This window comes from Tachypleus tridentatus, chromosome 8, assembly GCF_004210375.1.
Source record: "Tachypleus tridentatus isolate NWPU-2018 chromosome 8, ASM421037v1, whole genome shotgun sequence".
Lineage (NCBI taxonomy): Eukaryota > Metazoa > Arthropoda > Merostomata > Xiphosura > Limulidae > Tachypleus > Tachypleus tridentatus.
In genome coordinates, this window is record NC_134832.1 from 63,019,854 (window position 1) to 63,036,032 (window position 16,179).

The 16,179-nt window shown below is 30.8% G+C and overlaps 1 pseudogene across 1 annotated transcript in view; it reads left to right on the forward strand.

The window, feature by feature from the left end:
- Positions 1 to 1,029: 1,029 nt before the first annotated feature.
- LOC143222521 (zinc finger RNA-binding protein-like) overlaps positions 1,030 to 16,179 on the forward strand; it is a 72,096-nt pseudogene continuing 56,946 nt past the window's right edge. The window contains exons 1-6 of the transcript XR_013012287.1: positions 1,030 to 1,175; positions 8,331 to 8,550; positions 8,998 to 9,088; positions 10,791 to 10,916; positions 13,211 to 13,393; positions 13,661 to 13,896. The product of XR_013012287.1 is annotated as a zinc finger RNA-binding protein-like (transcript). The remainder of the gene's footprint in view (positions 1,176 to 8,330; positions 8,551 to 8,997; positions 9,089 to 10,790; positions 10,917 to 13,210; positions 13,394 to 13,660; positions 13,897 to 16,179) is intronic.

The window sequence follows — 16,179 nt, forward strand, 5'->3', positions numbered from 1 at the left end:
GATTTCTAGCGTAGTATGTTCGCAGACATACCCCTGTACGACTGGGGAGGTGTCATTTGAATAATTAAATATATAAAGGAAACTAGAAACAAAATGAAACAACGAGAAAACATAGTTACTGTATACACAAACAAATTAATGCTGCTCTTCTCATGATGTGTGCCCTACCCACTTTACTATTAATCGTTCCCATAGCAAAATAAAATATGTTGAAGTTTAATAATGAAGATAGTTAAAACATTTCATTTAGAAGTTCGAATGTTTTTTAAATTATTTGTTTGTTTTTGAATTTCGCACAAAGTTACTCAAGGGCTATCTGTCCCTAATTGAGCAGTGTAAGACTAGAGGGAAGGCATCTTGTCATCAACACCCACGGCCATCTCTTGGGCTACCCTTTTACCAACGAATAGTGAGATTGACTGTAACATTATAACGCCTCCACTGCTGAAAGGGCGAGCATGTTTGGTACGACCGGGATTCGAACCCGCGACCCTCAGATTACGAGTCGAACGCCTTAACCTACCTGGTCATGGCGGGCCTTAAATGTTTTGGAATAACTTATACCATCATCATCAAATTTTTCATATTTTACTGAAAGACCAAGTAAATAATCTGTGGTTATAGAAAGATGTTAGTGTAAGTTTTTAAGTGTGTTACGAAAGTTTATAGGCTAAAACATGGAAGGTGTTGTTGGTACAGGATATTTAAAAAAGGTTATTTTTTAAAAAGAGAAACGTGACTTGAAGTTATCATATTTCTTTATGGTATTTAATTTTTTAATAGAAATTATAATAAATTATAATTAAATCTAAGCGAAATATTTATTCCAACAAGCGAATCATGTACGTTTTCATAACATCTGACAATACATAAAATACTTCCCAAGTTCGTTTACAGTTTCCTAATTATTTTGTCCTTGAAAAAGAAATGGTGTAGGAATCTAAATAGCTGTGAAAAAACCTACTGTTCACAAAATCTCATTAATGAATATAGTTATTAAGATAATTAATTTCGTTGTTAATATTAATTATAAATTTTCTGCAACATTCTTGCGATGAGTCATTTATAAAGCTATATCCGGGCATGTAGTAGAATCACGTGATTTCATAAATGTCTTTCAGGAAAATGGCGACTAACAATTATTATAGTTTTACTGCCGGTGGTGTTCAGTATGGGTAAGCATATTATAATTAATACATTGCCCCAAATCTTGCCTAATTGGTACGTAAATAAACAAGTGACTTTGAAATTAATTGAATCCTTATTTTTAGGAAATATGTTAGACGTTTAAATAAATTGTTTAACTACCGGTGTTTGTTTTTTTTTTACTTAGGTGGTATACATAATAAATACAGTAATACTAATAGTAGGCCTCGTAGTTGTACTGTTGTAGTACTAATATAAAGTTATAGACTCTTAGTAATATTTATTGCTTCGGTATATTTACTGTACTACTGGTTATTATAAGCGCTCGCCTTTTTATATTATGCTATTTACTGTTCGGAAAAATGAAAACTAATGCATTTTCAAAAGTTTTCGGTGGTGTACAGAAATGAGAAACTACATAAACACTGTTTATTGTCGCCTAGCCGTTATCTTTCATGTAAACTTGGAAAACTAGGCCTAACGCTTTCTTAATACAAATTGCTGTGCCATTGTTGATGTCAGTCTGGCTACCACAGCGTTACGTGATAGTGTTTGGACGTTAATACTGTTCTTGACTTTGTATTGCTGCTACTTTTACTAGCATTGTATTTTTGTTTGCAGTTTTAAACATTATGCTATAAATATCTGAATGTTAAGCAACATCTTTAGGCTTTGTAAGAATTAGTAGAATACCTGCAACATTGAAGTTCAAATACTGATATACACTACTAATAACTAATATATTTCAAAGTTACTGTTTGACTCAGCTCATTTGATGTCTGTAAGACAAGCATATTAATTTATATATTATTACACTTGTTTGATTGTTTTAGAATATTTAATCATAAGGAGCATGTAGAGGCATTGACTTCATCAAATATTGTCCTGAGAGATGTCAAGGTTCAGGATGTATATATGTGTTGCATGTCTTAACTATGGCTTTGCAAAGAATCTTAGTATTTGGCCATAGAGCATGCATCATTGCAGTCACAGTTGCAAATATATAAATCTTCCATCATTAAAATGCTAAAATTTTATACATCAAACAATAAATGAAAAATTCTGTAATACTGTAACTTGTTATGTTCTTGCTGTTTTTCTACTTGTTGTAAATCAGTTACAAAAAAAAAAATCTAAACATTCCTTTATGAACAATTGGTGAATGTTGACTCCAAAACCACATTGATGGTTGGTGAGTGCTTGGTAAGTTCAGGTCAATAACATGGTTGATCAGCAGCTTATCTTCATGCTTTTCATTGTTGTGGTGTGTTTTCTTTCATGCAGAAACACATAAAACTTTAAAACTATTAATGGATAATTCTTTGAAGTAACTAAGCTGTATGATAAACTTTGTGGTTCTTATTTGATAATTTAAAAGCTGGTATATGTAATTGTTTATATCCATATCTGCACAATTCTTACCAATAGCGAATCAAAAATAAAAACAATGAATTGGAACTGTAAACTGTGTGTTGGTTTGGTAATGGTCTGCTTGATAGCTTAGAGAATGGCTAAAGCCAAGAACTTGTAGCAAGTACAATAATTATATGCTATGTAATATACAATAATGAAAGTGATCAATGTGAACAGTGATGATGTCATTTGTAAATAAAATCAGTGTAATGTGAAATAAATTATTTGTAATAAGGATCAAATAATACAACTCAAGCCTACAGAGATATGATACAATTAATATCAGTATTAAACTGAATTCAACTACCTTATAAAACTGAATGAAAATTGAAAATTACTAACTTGACCTACTTGTTAAAGTGGTTCATGTCAACAATTTAAATTTGTAATGCACACCAGAAATGAGAAAAACAAACAAACCACATTCTCACTCTCTCTTTCTCAGTGTATTTTACTTTAGTTTATAGATGAAAGTAACTTAGACATAAAAACCCCTTGGTCTGGCTATGTATTGCATATGTCACATTGCTTGGAATTCTGTTTCTAAACTTTTTAGATTTCTTCAGGTATTGAAACAGATGTTCTGCAGCTAGTTTTTAACAATAAACTTCAAAGGACCTATGTAATTGAACAACTTCAAAACTTTTACAGGGGTGTTTCTCTGACTAAATGTCAAATTTTTATATTACAATCATATCCATCTTTTGAGGAACCATTTCCCACCAGTTCGTCATGCCTTACTGACTTTTATCCTCTTGTGTTTATGGGAATTATTGTCTCTCTTTTCTTTGGTTGTGATGTTTTTGTACAGTGAAAGGTAGAGACCCTGTTAGAGGGTGATGATTTGACGTACCGACAAGGCTTAGTTAACAATATTATGTTTGAGAATGGGCATTTACGTATAGAAGTAACATAATACATTAGATTCATACAGTTGGTATTTATCGAGGAATGTAATGCAAGTACATTCCATATAATGCTAATAACTTTACTAATCAAGTTTTACTAATAGTATAGCCACTCATTATAATTCATTTCATGAATAAGTTATTAAAAAAGTTTGTCTTTCACTTTTCAAATTCAGATACACTGAATGAAGTCTAATATCCTGAACTAGAAGCTATAATGTGTTAATTATTCTGTAAAATAATGTAAAAGAGGTGGAGTTTATAATGAGTATGTATCTCTCAATCATGGATATTACATTTTAAAAGTAGCTAGAACTCCACCTCTTGTACATTATCCAGTAAATTGGGTAGAGTTCTTAATGGGTATGTATCTCTCAATTATGGATAATACATTTTAAAAGTAGCAAGAATACAAAATCTCTCCTGTATTTAATAAGTAAATATGTAACTTCTTACTTGCTTTTTTAACATGTGGTTGTTAACAGTTTTCATTTATCAATATAATTCAAAACTTGTGCACATACATTTTACATGAAAGAATCTTATTAGGTATACATTTTATCTTGCTTTGTCACAATAATGCAGTGTTTCAAATTGCCTGATAAAAATAAAGGTTTTACTTGTATTGTTTCGATTATAAGCTTGTGTGGAGTGAAATGTCAGCTTACTGATATGATTATTAAGTATTTATCATTGATTGTTCAGTAATTAATTGAAATTTCATTGTAAATTTAATCTTTTTTTAACTGTAGAGTTTAATGATGAGTTTTTTTTTTTGTTTTTTTGCTATTTACAGTTTAATAAAACTCTTAACCATGGATGGCAATGGTGAGAAGATATGGGGGGGGGGACCTGGAAGCATGCTTCTCCAATTGTTGTGTTTTGAGAGAGCAAGTAGCATGAAATACCTTAAGTTATATAATAACAAATTCAAATCAAGTGGAAGTACAATTTATAATTTAAGCATAGTAATTTCACTACACAGAAAAAGACAGCCCAAGGGAGAGATCTGTGGAAAGTCATTTTTATAATAAATATCTTGAAATAAATTACTATTTCGCTTGAGGTATGACAGTGTATTAGAAAATTGTAATTTATTTTAACTTTTGGTTCTTCTGTTACTAGTTCTTACTTTTCATATCTTTGTTTTTAAGTCCATTTTACTGATTGATTTTGAATTTCTTAGAACTTTCAAAGTTGGCTCAAATTTATAGTATGATCCAAATTTAGCTAATTTAGTATTAAGAGTGACTGAGAGTTTTTTGTTAAGTCCATGATATGGATGTAGTGATGTCTACTTTCTTATGAGGCAAGGGAACCATCTCTTCCCCAGCATTAGAATGTGGTGTGGCCAAAATTATTTCTGTTAATAAGTTATGATTTGTAAAAAAAACAAAAAAACAACAACTTTTATAACATCTATAAAGTATGGTGGTTTTCTCTGATTCTTTGACTTTTGCTTCATACCAACATTAGTTGGTATTCAACACAATTTTCCATTAGTTTTTAATATATTTTAATAAGAGTGGGGTTTTAAAAAAAAACAGTACTCCAGTAAGAACCACTTTATTATAATCTGAAAGGTGATACCAAACTTGTTGACATAGTCGTAAGATAGTTGTTCAATGAACTTTTTAATTCAAATCAACAAATGTGATAACATAGCCTTTGACATGTGACCTGTGTTGGTAGAGTTGATCATAAGTCATATGTTGTATGTCCTTAACATTTGAGATATAACTGTTATTTCAGTATAAACCATAAAGGATGTGTTTGCAAATCAGCATATTACTCTTGATGGAATAAGATGTTGCCACATCTAAATGGAAAATATTTTTTTCTGTACACATCAGGTGATTGAACCTTAGCTAAAGGATCACATATATTTCAGCAAGGCTAATATTATGAACTTAATAGAGAGCATTCAAGCAATTGTGCATATACTTTTACTAATAAAGCAGAGAATAACCTGAAAATGACCTAAGAAGGTTGAAACATTGTTCTCTGCTTTATTAGTAAAAGTGTTAATATCCATATCAGCCACCCTGAGATACATTTTTACTTTAGGTGGGTTTCTTGTCATCACAAATGTGTATATACTGGTAGAGATAGACTTTAATCAGCCACATAGACTCAGATCAGGGATATATCTATCTTACAGGGTTATGATGATTTCATGACTTAGCATCCAAACTTCCATCTGTGAAAAGTTTTGTGGACGTGCTTAGATATCCTGTTTATTTTGCTTCATACTTTATTGTCAAATACTTTCTGCCAAATGCTTCGACAACTCCCCCCTTCCACACAGAACAACTATATTGCCTTGCAAAGCTATTTACCTCTCCCACCATCAATAATGTCACATTTTGGTGGAATACAAATTCATTTTTGTAAAGAACTTGTTATTCAGAACTCTAATGATCAAACGTGGCACAGTTATTTGTGAAGGAAGCTGAATTTCAGCAAAACCTCCAAAGAAAAATATAAATTCAAATTTGTCTATGGCATAAGTATTCTGCCCCAAGTCAATATTTGGTGGAAGCACCTTTGGCAGCAATTACTGCTGTGAGTCTTTCTGGATAGGTCTCTACAATCTTTGCACAGTGGGGTATTGTTTCCTCATTCTTTCTTACAAAATTGCACCATTTTCTGACAAGTTACTTGGTAATTGTTATTGGACTGCAATCTGTAAGTTTTGCCATAAATTTCCGAATAGATTTAAGTCAGAACTTTGACTAGGCCACTCAAGGACTTTTCCTTTGAAATTACTGTAGTGTGCATTTGGCCTTGTGTTTTAAGTCATTATCATACAGGAATATGAATTTTGGACTGTTATTTTCTTGGCTGATACAAGCAAGTTCTCTCTAGGGTTTGTTTGTATTTTGCACAGTTCATCTTCCCATTAGTCTTGACAAGTTTCTCAGTCCCTGCTAATGAGAATCATCCCTATAACATGATACTGCAACCACCATACTTAATTGGGATGGTGTGGACTGAGTAAAGCATTGAATTTTAATTAAAAAATTTAGTTTTTGTCTTGTCTGACCATAAAACATTCAGTCACATGTTTGAGGTGTCGTTTACATGCTTTTTTCTTGCTACTTGCTCATGCAGCTCAGCTTTGTGTAGGAACCAGGATGTTGTTGATGGATGAACATTGACTTTCATCTCAGATGTGGAACCTTGAAAATCTTTCAAAGTCACTGTTGGCTTCACGGTGATATCCTTAACTACTTTTCTGCTTGCCTTGCTGCTTAGTTTGGAAGGGCAGTCTAATCTGGATAGTGACTGGATAGTATCAAACACATTCCATTTTTTAATAAGGGACTCCACTGTACTCAAAGCAAAGGGAAAAGCAGTGAATTTGAAATTTTCTTGTAACCTTCTCTTGATATGTTCTTCTTTATCACTTTATCTGTGACTTGTTTGGAAAGCTCCTTGGTCTTCATGGTTGGTTTATTATAACACTGTGTGAGTTGTAGCTTGAACAGATGCATTTACTCTGAAGTTAAACCACTTTATGTATCAACAGACCATTATACTAAAGACCTTTCATTCTAATCTTTTGCACCTGAACTGATTGAGTTGCCATAGCAAAGGGAATGAATATTGATACAGTTGATAATATTTTAATTTCCTTTGAAAATGTAACTTATTTGCACAATATCAGCATTTTTTCAACTTTTTCCGTTTTGAGTATATTGTGTAGATTCTGAATATAAAGTTCTGTTTGAAAGTTTCATAATTGCAAGTTAAGATGACAACAAAATATGGAAACTTCACAGAAGGGTGAATACTTTTGCAAAGCACCATATTTTTTCGTGCATCTGCTAGAGATTTAAATTACTAGTTTTGAGGTAACCTCCACCTAAGTTCACATGTTTAATGTGAACTGCACTGGGGGCATGATCATATCAGCACAACCTCCATGTACAGTAACTTCCCTTGACTGCACTTGCACTTTTTATTATTTTCCAATGCATTGTCTGGAATAGATGTATATTAGATTTCTTCAATTGCATGAGATTTGCAGTAGTTTACAAAAGCTTAATATTTTTATTGGTTTCACTGGTTTCATTTATTATTAAGGAAGGCTACCCAGCTAGTTTTTTATTCTACTTCATCACACAGTAGTGACGATATTCCTAAGATGGTACCCATTGTGGCTACTGGGGCTCATTGTTTGTGGTGGATGTGACATTGTTCCACGTACTTATTAACCTACTTACTAAGGCTGTACAATTTCTCTGTTAAAATATTTTACAAAGAACCAATTATACTTTTCAGTTCAATATCATTGGCAAGTTTAGAAGTTTTGTACTTATACAGTAGTCTATATCATTGACAGATAATAAACTGAAAGGTCTCAAGATAGGCCCTTGAAGTTATCAAGTTACATTTTCAAAATGAGAATGATGCCTATTTATTTCAGTATTCTATTTACTTTAAAGACAGTTTTAGTTTTTTTCTCAATTCTCTAAACTTATACTAATTAACTAATTATGAGAAATCTTATGAAAAGCCTACTGAAAATCTATGTATGAAATATAATATTTGCCACATATATTTTTGTAATTTATTTCACCTTTAATTCTCATATTTCTTAAAGAATCAGAACTTTAAACATTTCAATTTAATACATCTTAAAACAGTTTCAAAACAGTGAGGAATATTTTCTTGATTTTTATGTTGACACTTGTGGCTGCTTAATATAGATAATGTTTGGTTTATATTTAAAAAATGTTGTAAGTCTCAATTTTCTGTTTTTAGTATCACATGATTAAATTGATTAATTATATTATTTTGGATGTGATATTTTTTGTTAACCATTTAGCTTATCCTCAAGTTTGTTTTCCTCCTCAGAACGGCCCAACCAGCAACTTACCAGACTAATCAGACTGCAACACCTGCAGCAGGATATACTGTGCAACATCCAGCAGCTGCAGCTGCTCAACCTTATGCAGGAGCAGCAGCCGCAGTGGCTGTAGCAGCAGCATCTCGTACAATCCAAGCTGGGTATGAGACTTACCAACCTTCTACAGGTCAGACCACTACAACCTATCCATTTGCATCTCGTCAACAGGTAAGAACTGCATAAGGTCTCATGTTGCGATACTTCTTTTTTGAGTACTACACTAAAGAAACATAAGTTTCTTGGGATGTTTTGTGAATAATAATTGTATTTCAGTTTTAATGAGTTTTTTACAAATATATATCTGTTGTTGGTATATTTCCCTCTTATTTAATGTGAGATCTTGATGTGAAGGTCATGTTTATTTTAATATTGCCTTTTAGAAAATCTCTATGATAACACCTTATAACATTAGATTGGAAAGTGCATTAAAACATTTCACAGAAGGTGTATATATATTTGGAAAATGTGCCATACTAGTATAATTTTTTTGTTATTAATTCCATGAAATTTGTTAAGAGTACTCTGCCAAAATTTATATTTGTTCTCCAATTACATAACTGTACTTTCTTAAATAATGAAAATGTCATAAATTCAGATGATGTCTTCTTATTTCAGAGTGCTTATGAAAAGGTTCAGGCATATTATCCACAGGCAGCTCAAGTTGGATATTCTACAACTGACACTGCTACAGCAGCATATCAGTCAGGTGAGTTTGTTAGTTAATGGCATAATAAAAGTTCAGAGGTTGTTAAAATACATTTCTCTGATCAAAAGAGACACTTTAACCAGAATTTACCCATTTATTTGTTTTCAAGTAATTTTGTATTAAGTAACCTCAACTTAGTAAATGTATAGTAACATTTGAATATTTTCTGTTGTCTTTATTTTTACTTTGTTCCCTGCTTCTTGATTCCTCCTCTCGAGGTTGATTCTTGTGAGTGGTGAGAAGGTTCTGTACTTTGTTTACCTCCTCTGGGATCTGAACATGTGGTTGCCATGTGTGAAAACCTGTGAAAGGGAGGAGAGGATCCTGGTGGTTGATTGATGTCTGGAGCACAATAACACACCACATTGGCCTTCAATTCCTATAGGCCAGTAGCCTTGGTATGCCCCCTCAGCATCAGTCAGCTGGTCCTTTTGGGCTAGGGTCAGTTAAGTATCAGTGTTGGGCATTCTCCACAATTATTCTTGTCATTTTATTTGATGCTAGTGTTTTGGAAATGTGGTTGCAAAGTCCTGGTGTTGCTGCAGTACATCCCATTGTAAGACTCCATGATGGGTGGGGTCAGTGAGCACTGAATATTTCTTTTATTATGGATTCCCAAAAATCTCAAAGAAATAAAACTGTAAAAACTCAGCTCATTGGTAAATGACCACACCTTGAAGACTCTGACCATTGCTATTCATTTTGCTACTGTACCTTCTTTTATTACTATTTTGCATTCCTTGTTAGAAAAACCTTTAGGACAACTATTTCCTTTTTTTTCTTCTTATTTTGAATGGATAACAGGGGCTTGCTGATTTTCCAAATCACTCAAGAAGCTATATCTCAGAATCCACAAAAATTGACTGAGCCTCCAATATGCAAAATTATATAGTATCTGTAAGCTTGGAAAAGATCATTCTTATTAGACAGAAGATCACATTTTAAAGACAGCATTAAATTTATCTAAAGGCTGTATTGAATCGTCATAGCTTTTCATAATTGATGAATATACAGAAAAAAATTGGCTGATGCTGATTTCGGGAAACCTTAGTAGAAACCTCATGACTGAATTTTATTTGTGGTTCTAAGTATGGAAACTTTCCAAAACTTTCAAGTAATATTTTGACCTTTAATTGAGAATGACAGAAGTATTGTAAGTTTTCAGTTAATTTCAACTAGTGGGATATGGCTATAAGAAATATGTTGTTTATCTTATTTCTGGATGTTCCTCTGTACCATTATAATAAAAAAACAAAATGAGAGTGAATGCTCATTGCCAGCGATATTTTTGAAATTTTATTTTTTATTGCAAAAATTATGAACTATAAAATGTTTACACATAATATGAAACTTGTAAATGTTGGGTTAAGTGTTAAAACAATGTTTATTTTCTTATCCAGTGTTTAGTGAGTAATTATATAATATTAAGAAGTGTGCATCTATGGAATTTTAATATGAAATAAAACAAATTTTAAATTTTGTTATAGAAATTGTACAATAGATTCAGACATTAGGATGCTTTAGTGTATGTACATCAAAACACTTTTTTTAAACAAATAATATGAAATGTAATGAAAAGTTAAAGATTTTATGAGCAAGAATTGCAGTGTGATATTTCTAAGGTGTCCTGTATCTGCTAAACCAGCAAAAAGGGAAGTATGGGTAATTATAAAACTTCCCTGGATCTTTACTTTTTTTCTAGGTATAACTTCAAATATTGTTTATGGATACAGCAGTAGTACTGCTGCTCAGTTAGCAGGAGTCAAGAGTAAAACAACTGTCACTAAATATCCTCATGCTGGAAACAGTGTTGTACAGTCAGTAGTGGGTGAGTATAAACTAACTTGTTTAATATTTTGTTGCTGGAAACAGTAGCATGAGTGAGTATTGAGGTGTCAGAAAACTGAATGTTTCTTCAGAAAGTAGATTCTTTGAAATAATTTTATTTTATGTTGTAATGCAGACTTTAGTTTACGTAACCTTTTTCTGTATTAGTTAGACACAGTAACAAAAAATTTGTGTGTTCGTAAATAGATGTTACTATTGCAAGAATTAAGCTATATATAATAAACAGTTGTGGTTTACTGTTACAATTTACAGTCATTCTAGAAAGAAAAAGGAAAACTTAGATTTATTTCCTAATTGTTCGTGATAATTACAAGATCGATCAAATTGAAACTCCCCTCTAAAGTTAGGATAGAGAAAAATTTAAAGTTTTCTAAACAAAACATTTGATGTTTATTTTTGAGGTTATAGAGATTATACAAATCAAATTTGACAATTTTCAGATGAAGAAAAATATTTTACATATTAATATCAAATTAGTTTGTATGTTTCATAGTCAACATTCTGAAACAAAAATTCGGTGGCAAATTGTTAATTAAAACATGTAAGTAAAGAACCTTATATTTTGTGTACAGAAGCCATATAATACTGATAGTCTGCAGAATTTTGTGAAGATACAGAAACAGTGTAAAAATATGTAACTAATATCATGGTAACTTTGATGGTTACATAATAGGTGCAATGTGCCTAGCCCTGTAGTCAGAGTTAAAGGAGTGGTATTACTTTGCTGACAAAATACTTTTAAAGTACATGCCTTTACCAGAGTATTTAGAATTGAAAATGATGTACAAATTATTGGAAGGTTCATCTATTCACCATGGTTTGTACAGTTGATACTTTCTAATCAATCCATAAAATAATCTTGATTTTTATCGTCAGCAGTGCTTGCTGTGATATATTGTTGTACAGGCTTTTCTGGAATCTTGAGAGGAACTGACATGTGTAAGGAAAAAATAATTGATTTATTGTATGACAGCACATAGTGGAATGTCAGTTGACAACATCTTGTGTAGAAGTTTTAAAATAAAGAATTCATGTGTGTGTGCAGCTGCAGTGTACAGAAAAAAAAATTAATGTCGTGTAGTGAATGGGTTAAAATATTTTTTTGTATACTTTTCAAAACTCGTAAGCTCTAGTTTGACAAAAACAAAATCATAACAGTGGTATGTTTTATGTAAAATGTGTACGTATGTCATGGAAAATATTTTTGTAAACTGTTGAATTGATGAGTACTGTACCTGGTCAGTGTATTCTTGGCAATAGCAGCAATATATCTTTAGGTTATACTCTGTCATCTGAATGACGATAGTCTTATATCAGTAAATTAAAATCCTCTCTTTTTATTGGTTATGAACAGAATATTAAAATATGCGAGAGAATTATTGTCCGTTTTTGAAAGATAGGATTTGCTACAAGAGGCATGACATCAAAAAGTTTTGTGTTATTGTATAAATATCACACTGAAGCAAGAGGATTGAGGTCTGTGAATTGTCATTTGAGTATGGAGATATGTAGAGTATGTGTGAACATTATCAGAAATGTAGAATTTTGTATAGGGGAGAAAAATCTAAAATGGACAATTTGGGACAAAGATGTGTTAAGTCATTTGGTGAAGCGGTGATTAGAAATTAAATACTTAGTTTTGAATGAAGAAGTTAACACTTATTTTATAATTCAAATTTTAATATTTGTTTTTCAGAAGTACATTCCTAACTACTGTTTAATTAAATTGTGAACGTAAACTCTGTAAACATTCATCATAATGTGCACTCTTTGACCTTGTCATATAATTAAGGTTCATTAGAATAATAATGAAATAAAACATGTTAAACTGTTTGAATATACAGCTATTTATTATTAGGAGTCATAAGTTTCTGAAACATTTTACTGGAAAGTTAAAGAAATAAGTAAGAAAAACCAAAAGTTAGACTTTAATTCAGAGTTTGATTGGATGTGACATGTGAAATGTTTTCATGCTAATTTCCATTGAATATAATTAGTCACACAGCCTGTAGTTGAAAAACAGAATTAATAAACACTTGTATTATGAAACTTATTGTTTCATTGTCATAAATTAAAGTGCTACTACAAAGCTACGACTTCTTTGTAAAAAAATAAACAGTAGTTGATACTTCAACAAATGTAATTATTGAGAAAATTAAAATATACCTGAGAACTTTTACCAGTATTTTTTAGATGTATCAGATGTGTTACTCATGTAGGTAAATATATATACCTTTTAGATAAATATTTCTCACTCTTTTGTTGTTTTTTAAGCTACAGGAAAACCTTCATATTCCACAAATACAGCATATGCATCCCAACGTCAAGTGCAAAAAAACCAAAACCTCCAGACTGGAGCTGTTTCATCTTATTCTTACACAGGAAGCACTGTTGGAGCTTCACCTTCCACTTATTCCACTTATAATACAGGAAGTACAGGAAACTACTCAAATAAAAGTATTGCTATGTTTTTATTAGTTACTCTAAAGACCATGAGATAAGCCTACTTTTAACTGCCTGTTTTATGTGAAGCCTTTTAAATTTTTTATTTTGGGATTTCTTAAGATCATAAATTACTTAATGTTTTAAAAGATCATTCACTGTTTTTGTAAATAATCATTTTGAAAAATGAAAAATAACTCACTGTAAAGTTTTGGTAATTCATATAAAAATAATTTGTTAAAAATCTGTTAACTATTCAAGTAAAATAATTTTTTTCCTCAGCTTCAGTATATGGACATCAACAACAACAGTCAACCCAGTCTAGTGCAGCTGTTGCTTCTAACAACATTACTAACCAGCAAAATACTACTTCCATTGTGCAAACTCAGAAGACCCACGTTAACACTTGGTCAGGTTTTAAAAGAGGACCAGTGAGGTTTCAAAAACCAAAACTTCCACCAAAACCAGAACAGTTACATTATTGTGAAGTGTGTAAGATTAGTTGTGCTGGACCACAGGTTAGATTTTGTTTATTTGTTTGTTGATGTACTTAGTGTAAACTTAGCACTTGATAAGAATTTTACACACTTAAAATTCTGATGTATATGTAGTGGTTATAACTGTTTAACCTTTTCCATACAGGTAGGAGTCAGAGCACATCATTATATTTTGTAGTTTTAGATTCAAAATTTTAATAAAATATATTATGAATTTATTTTCATAAATGTTAGAGTTTTTAATTCAATTTTTTAGTATTATACATTATTTAATTTATTAATTCAAAAGTAAATATTTGTTTAAAAAATGGGTAAGTATTGATTTATTTGGTGTCTTCTGATTTTACTCTGATTGTATTTCGCCTGGCATAAAATGCAATGTCTACAGTTTTTAATAAATTAGAAGCTCAAATTACCAATACTTAAAAGGTCAGGTCAACTCACATTTACAACTAATGTCAGTATTATTAGTTAGATGCAGTATAAAAGTCAGTAAAACAAAAATATAAGTAAATTTATGCTTTTATGAGATTTAAGATGTTTCAAATAAACAGGTATTGTTTCCTATTACAATTTGCTGTCATTCTAGAAAGAAAAAGCATAATTTAGATTTATTTCTGAATTTTTATGGAGTTATGAGGTTGGTCAAGCCAACAAATCCCATAGAGTTAGGATAGAGAAAATAACATAAAATATGCTTTTTTCTTTAAAAAAAGCATGTGGAATTTAAGTAGGAGGTTACAGAAATTATACAAATGAATTTCACAATTTTCAATTGAGAAAAATATTTTTATTTTAAAATCAAAATTATATTTCTTGTTGTATAGTCCAAAAACAAAAAATTCAGTAGCAAATCTTTAAAATACTTATTGTAAAATCTGACATTTTGTGTACAAAAGCCATTTAATTTTTACAAATATTCTGCAAAATTTCTTGAAGGTACTTTGTTGGTCCTGTAGTGTTAAATGGTTAACTTTCAAAATATTTAATCCTTTAAATTCTGCCTAAATCTTCTACTCCCAGTTTTTACAAGCACTACTGTATAAACTCAATTAGATATGAATATGTTTTTGAGGTTCATGGCTTTATATGTAGTGTTTCATTTCTTTTTAATTCCATTAACCTAGTTATAATTTCATCAGTTAATTTTCTTGAATAATGACCAACTATCTCTTAAATTTTATAAGTGAAATTTAAAACCTTTTTAAAGTTTTTAGTGCCTGCATGCCTCTAAACTGTATATTGGTTTGTTTTATTCATGATGAGTACTAGCACTTACATTTGTTTCTACCACTAAATTGTTATTTGATAAAAGTGTTTGTGTGTATCTGCTTATAATTGGCAAATCTAGCACATAACCTTAGGGAATGGCATTCAGATCTGCTCCTCATGTGTTACCTATCTCTCCCCTCAAAACCCATGTGTCTTCCATTTGCATTGCACGGATACATCAGCTAGTAAGCTATATAGATTCACAAAGAAAGTTGTGTAATTTTAATCTTCTAAAGGCAGTAAAAACTAAACTGCATGTTTCTGTTTGAGCTTATGTGTGTTCTGTATCTCACCAGGGTCTTTACATATAGGTGTGTCTCTAACTCTTTAAAATAAATATGCTCTCCAGCTAAAATCTGTTGTAAAATGGAAATGAGAAGTTTCAAAATGATGTAAATATCTTTTCATTCATTTCTAACAGCATTTTTTCTCCTTAAACAAGTACACTAATAAATGTTACAATTGAAGATTGAACAAAAATAAATTTATTATTATTATTATTTATTATATTATAAACAAGTTTGTTTAGTAATTGTTCCCAACTATTTAGAAGCCTGTGATATTTCATTACTTTCTATATTTTGTATTTGTGTTATTTTATGTCTGTCTGTTAAATACAGAAATATTTGCCTCCATCAGTAATTCTGGTTAGTATATTCACATTTAATGAATATGGTGATTTTAAGGAATGTGCAATAATGTATGAACATTGACCATTATATAGTGTTTATACACTTTTTAGAATGCTATGTATTTATTTCAGAGGACAAACAGATACACTGAAGTGAACGTAAATGAGTTAAAACTGTTTGGTTATATAAAATGAAACATTTTGTTCATTGACAGCAAATGAAAATTGATTTTTTTATTTTTTATATTTTAATTTGTGTGTATGTGTGATTATTAATCACAAGCAAATTGTGTATGGTGTATGTTCATTTAACTGTTTCTGATATAATTGTAAGGCTTTGGGCTAATGGTATAAAAAGCAGCTGTGTAACTGAAAATGTTTGTTTTTTTTATATAAAAGTA